This window comes from Diabrotica undecimpunctata, chromosome 9, assembly GCF_040954645.1.
Source record: "Diabrotica undecimpunctata isolate CICGRU chromosome 9, icDiaUnde3, whole genome shotgun sequence".
Classification (NCBI taxonomy): Eukaryota; Metazoa; Arthropoda; class Insecta; order Coleoptera; family Chrysomelidae; genus Diabrotica; species Diabrotica undecimpunctata.
In genome coordinates, this window is record NC_092811.1 from 27,488,185 (window position 1) to 27,494,184 (window position 6,000).

Genomic DNA, 6,000 nt, shown 5'->3' on the forward strand with positions numbered 1-6,000 from the left:
TCATATCAAAATGTCCTGTAGACGTGGAATTAAGTCGAAGAAATGGGTTTCGGTCGCGACATTGGCGTGGAGTAAGCGAACTACATTTGCAAATGCAAATTATTCCAAAGGAAATGCTCTTCAAACATTAAGTGGAAGAGGCTTTACCTTACGAGTCGATTTGATGAGATAAGTGCCATGTATATCTAACAAAATAAGTAAATATGTATACAGAATGTACATAAACTTTCCGGTTAAACTAAAACTAAGTTTATCTTGGAAAATGGGAAAAATGTATCGATCTTATAAAATATAATGTAATTTTACAGCTACTTTGTTTTTCTAAACTAATGATTTAATTGCCATGAATTTTGTTAAATTAAAATCGTTTCTGCGGGAGGTATATGTAGGTATACGAAGTGTAAAGCTTTATATGTAGAGAAGTTTTTTAATGGCTTTGAACTGCTTGATCCATTCAGACACGATAAATGATAAATACTGTTTGCTAAAATATTAAATATAGGGATATTATAGGGATATTGCGTACATTATACGCACTATGCGTACTTATACACTTATGCACACACATAAGTACATATGCATTAATAATACATATTGTATTAAATAATACACAAAAAAATTCAAAAAAAGAAAGTGGAAACATGAAATTGAACAGTAGTTATACTCTTCATTCAGGGCTCTAACCAACTTACATTGATATACAAATAAGGAATTAGACAAACAATACTAAATGCTAATATTAAATACTATACTAAAATCACAATCAAGATAGAAGCACTATCACTAGCACTAGAAATAAACAAACCAAGACACGTTAAATATTACAAGAAGCAGCTCTCTTAAATAGTGATTTACAATGTATATACATTGTATAAATCCTAAGTCATGATTTACAAAGTTTATACCTTGTAAATATTTATTCAGAAGTGTTCCTCGTATCATTTTGTTCGGTTTGTTTATTTCTAGTGCATCTTGATTGTGATTTTAGTATAATACTGTACTCGTAACAATAATATGTGAGGAACAGATTTAATGGACCAAAACATATCTACATATAGAATTGGAATCCGTTCAAAGAAGTGGTGGTGGTGTATCTTCACATGGCTTATTGATGCAAGTATTAGTAACAGCTGGATACTCTACAAGCAACACTACCCCAAGATTTCGCAATTAGATTTCAGGAGATGTATTGCTCTGTCATATCTTAGAAAATATACAAATGCTACAAAGCATGGAGGAAGACCAAGTTCTTCGAAATTTAGTGTCTCGCTTAATAGAATCTCAGACAATCTAAGGTACGATGGAAACAATCACCTTTTAATATTTAGACCTAACAACAAAAGACGTAGCTGTGCAGGAGAGGGATGTAGCAGTAGTACTCGAACAATATGTAACAAATGTGATGTCGGCATGTGTATTGACTGCAATTATTATACTTTTCATATGAAGACATTCTAGTTATAATATAAATTTCATTGCGTTTCTTAAGAATTTATTTTATTTTAGTTACGATACCGTAATGAGCTAGCGTTACATTTATGTAACACATATTTTCTTGTTAGTTAATAAGTTTTTGGGTTGAAAAATTGTTAATTTATCTATTATTATACATTTTTTATAATTTATTTAATAAATTACAAAAAAATAACTCGGGACGTGATGGGTTAAAATATGCTCTTATTTAGTTACATATCCTTTAATTGCTTTATTATATCTAAATTCTGTCTTCTTGTCTTCTTCAAATTCAGACGGTAAAGCTGGCAAAAAAACTAGTAAACATTGATAAGAACTGGTTCTCGTAAGCAGACAGGGCCGCACTCAGTCTTGCGGGTGATACCTGTTAAGGTCGCGGCATATTATCGTGCACGTATAGTTTCCGGCACGTAGCGTTTCCACTCCAGCAATTGGGCTGCGCGTTCACATTTTCATACATAGAACGTTTCAGTTTGGTTCGGTGAAGATATGATCTCGCTTTTCTCGACAAAAATTATGTGCAATTGCTCTTCTACTTAACGATGAAGAATGAAAAACTGTGTTAAAAAGAAGGTTTGAAGTACATCCAATGCTAAGAGAAAGGAAGAAGGAATATGATTACTGGACTTTATACAGAGAATTAATTGATGACGATGAAAAATATTATGGATATTTTAGATTGAATAGGATTCAGTTTAAATATGTTTTAAATTTAATTTCACCTTCATTTAAAAAACAAAATACCACATTTAACGAAAAAGTATTTTTAAAAAGAAGAGGTAGCACTTCCGCACAAAAGTCCTAATTGTTTATCACTTCCGTGATTAATTGTCACAAAGCAATAAAAACACATGCATAAATGACAAAATAGCCTCGAAAATTATTTTTTTAAATACTCTGTATCAAAATCAAACAAATACCTAAATAAACAACGGGGGGGAAACGACGGACATCTAATTCACATTATCCTTACAAACCGGTTACGACTCGTTACGTAGCCGTCGGCATCAGTAAAATATTGTTTTCGAATATACTGAACGGAAACGTTAGATGTCTGAAACGATACCTTCCGGACAGTTTGAGTTGTTCATATTTAAAATCATTTAAATTATATTTTTCGGAAACTAAACGCTATGTGCTGGAAACGCAACGTGCACGATAATATGCCACGACCTTAAAATGGATTCTACGAAACAAGCATGGATATAACTAATACACGACAACTTAATCCCGAACAATCTCAACACAAAAGAACTGTACCAAAAAGCTACTCAGCAGTCACCAATCAATGTAAATTTCCTTCCAAAGAATAAGCAGTAGTGTTTAGTGCAATCGAAAATACTTCACTTCAAGACTACTTAATCCCTCTTGGTTTTAACAAAAATATCCTAGATGAGTTTTTAGATAACCATGACCAAATTACTATCCGACGAGAATTTTTAAAGGCTATACGGCTTGTAACATCTACTAAAATAATCGTTATGTCAAATGTATGCCTGACAATTTGACATATTATCCTTAAAAAAGAAATAACTAAAAATCGGTCTACATCTTGTATCTCCTACATTTCTAAAAATCTTCTGTAAATGTAAGAAACCATGATACGTGACAGCAGCCTGCACATCTACTTGCAATGCAACAAACTTCACTAAGTTCCATAACTTCTAATGCTACAACTATAGCTGATTTGGTTGCACAAACTGCAACATCAGCGTTTCCTTCGCGAACTTTTACCTTGTCAGTGTGACTAGTCAAGCTGCAATGGCTCTATCTAACTAAGCACCATCTCCATCATTATACCAAAGTACCCTTTCACAACCTGCTGAGTCAAAATTACTCAACGTAAATACAGAAGTAACCGAAAACAGAGAAACACATTCAAAACGTTCTATATTTCTCCAGAAACTGACACTTCACTTCAAGAAAGCCCATTTGTAACACCAAAATCCACAAGAACTCTAAAAAAGCCAAAGATAAACCAAACTTGAAGAAACGCTTTCGGATTTAACCATTTCTTCATGATAGAACCGGCAAAAACCTTCATCAATGTTGCACTGAACAGTGATCAATTAGCCCTCCTACTAGACAACACTGCCGGCTGATCTACTTCTTTAACTAAGAATTTCACTTCTGATTTTCTAGTTTTCACTCAAATGTTAAAACAAATATCTCCCTATTGAAAATAAAGATCAATAAAAGTAAGACGGGATTCATCAATCAGATGAAGATTTAGAAAATTGTAAAAAATATCTCATCTTATATTGGACAGACGCATCAGTATTTACTTTAAGAAATTATTGCACATAAAAACAGTCCAACAGTCCCTCTCTCCACCTCCTCATTGCACTTGATACTAACAAGAAGTTTGATTATTAATTTTTATGTTGAAACAAAATATTAACAGGTTATTTCATCTAAAAATTAAAACTAGATGAATTTTGACATAAAGTACCAAGTCTATAAAATTTTATTGTGCGTCTATGCATAGGGACGCTCCCGACATAGAAAACAACTGGTTGAGATAGAATCTTACCCTCAACTACATTTTCCTTTTTGCTCTGCCCGTTTTCAAACGATAATTATAACCATTGGCTTTCCTGCCCCTTTAAATCGACTATTAAAATTCGGAAATCCATGAATTGTTATTTTCATGAATTTCCATTAGTTAGATTTCGGTTTCGACAATTATTTATGGAGTTCTTTGTTACCCTTCATCCTGTGTTCGTCCCAAATGGTGGCGTTCGTCCGTTGAGTTCTAAAACTTCAATCGGTTGTCGTATAAATTTATGTGTCGTCCTCTACGTTTGGAAAATGACAGAAGCTAATTTGAACGATAATTTTACAATAAACAATATCAAAAAGGTTATTTCATATATACAAATAATAAATACAACACTTGCAGATGATGGACGAGCAAAGAAAATTAAAGGTAGAAATTTCAAGTGCTAAGTGCATAACAATGTACCTACTATGGGAAACAAAATGAACAAAAGAATCATTATTTTAAAAATTTTAAAATTTTAAAGAATAAAAAATTTGTAATTTTTTCTAGTTGTTTTATTGTTTAAAGCTTCAATATTATATCTAACGTGTGTTGTAGGCCTAAAAATCAGTTTACCTTTGAACCTATAGTGACTGCTTAGTGGGTTATGGTTATCCAATATTTGCTTCAGGGTAAACAGATACTCTTTTAATGCTATTTTGGAATCCTTTCTTTGTTAGGACATAATCTATTTGGATTCTAATTTTTGTATTGTTCTCGCAAAAAGCCGAGGATTGCTGAAATATTTTAAGGTAAAATTTTGAGGTTATAGTGACCAATAGTTGTAGCGCTTGTTTCCAAGATTTTGGTACTGATGAAAAGCATATAATAGCATGCGACAGTTGTCGTTCAAGGATACACATTGCAGAAAAATGCTCTGGCTTGTCCACATCCGAGATACGGGAAATTATTTTGCAGAAACGTCTACTTATCTACTTTGGCGCTACCTCCCGAGATGCATTTAAGGACGTTCCTATGTTTGTGCGAAGATTTGATCGCCAAGCTGAATGAAAAAAATCAGCAGTCTCAACTGCCAATTCAGTTTTTTATGAAGTCAACAACGTATAGATAGAGCTCAAAATGATTTATAAAATTCCTGAATATAACTCTAATGTATTAGCCGGTCGCATTAGCTATGACAAATCTCAGGTGTGCGAGGTCTTTCGTTTATTTGGCTTATAACAAGAGGAATCCTCCATATCACATGTTATACGAGTTGGCAAAGTGTCCAGTTACAATCAAGCTAGACCAGTCAAAGTTATATGTAATGCTAACACGGAAATTAGCTCGTAAGTCTAGTAATAATCTTCAAAATACTGTTTATAGAATTTCTAAGGATCAAACTAAGATGAAACAAGAAGCTTACAAGGCAGCTAAAAAGGAACTAGAGGAAAGAAAATCTGCTGGCGATGAAAATCTATGCATTAGATACCCCAGTGGTGTTCCTACAGTTTGTGAAGTTAAACTACAAAAAACCTAGTATCCTTTCCACTAACAGTTTTTTATCAAAATGTTGGAGGCATTCTTATAAAGATTTTTGAGATCCTGTCAAAAATGAATGATAACATAACTGATTGTGAAATTAAATGTGATGGTTTTAGTATCTACGGATGTAATAGATCCCAGAGAACCAATGCAAAGTTGAGTGGCGGTAGTGTACTAGTGTTTGTTAACAACAAGTTAAAATCACAAACCATTAGTATTCGTGAAGATCGAGTTGAGCAAATACATATCTTATGTCAACTTATTGAAGTCAAGTTTGTGGTCAGTGGTGTTTACATACCTCCACAATCACCTAGCGAAGTATACAACTGGCATTGTCAAACTGTGGAAAATGTGGTTCTGCAATACTCAGCATAGAATATCTATGTTTTCGGTGATTACAGTATTTTCAATGCATCATGGGAGAATGATAAGTTTGGTGTAATGATGCATTGTCCTGCAGGTGATCCAGCTGTGAATATTGCCCAAGCCTTTGGTTTTTT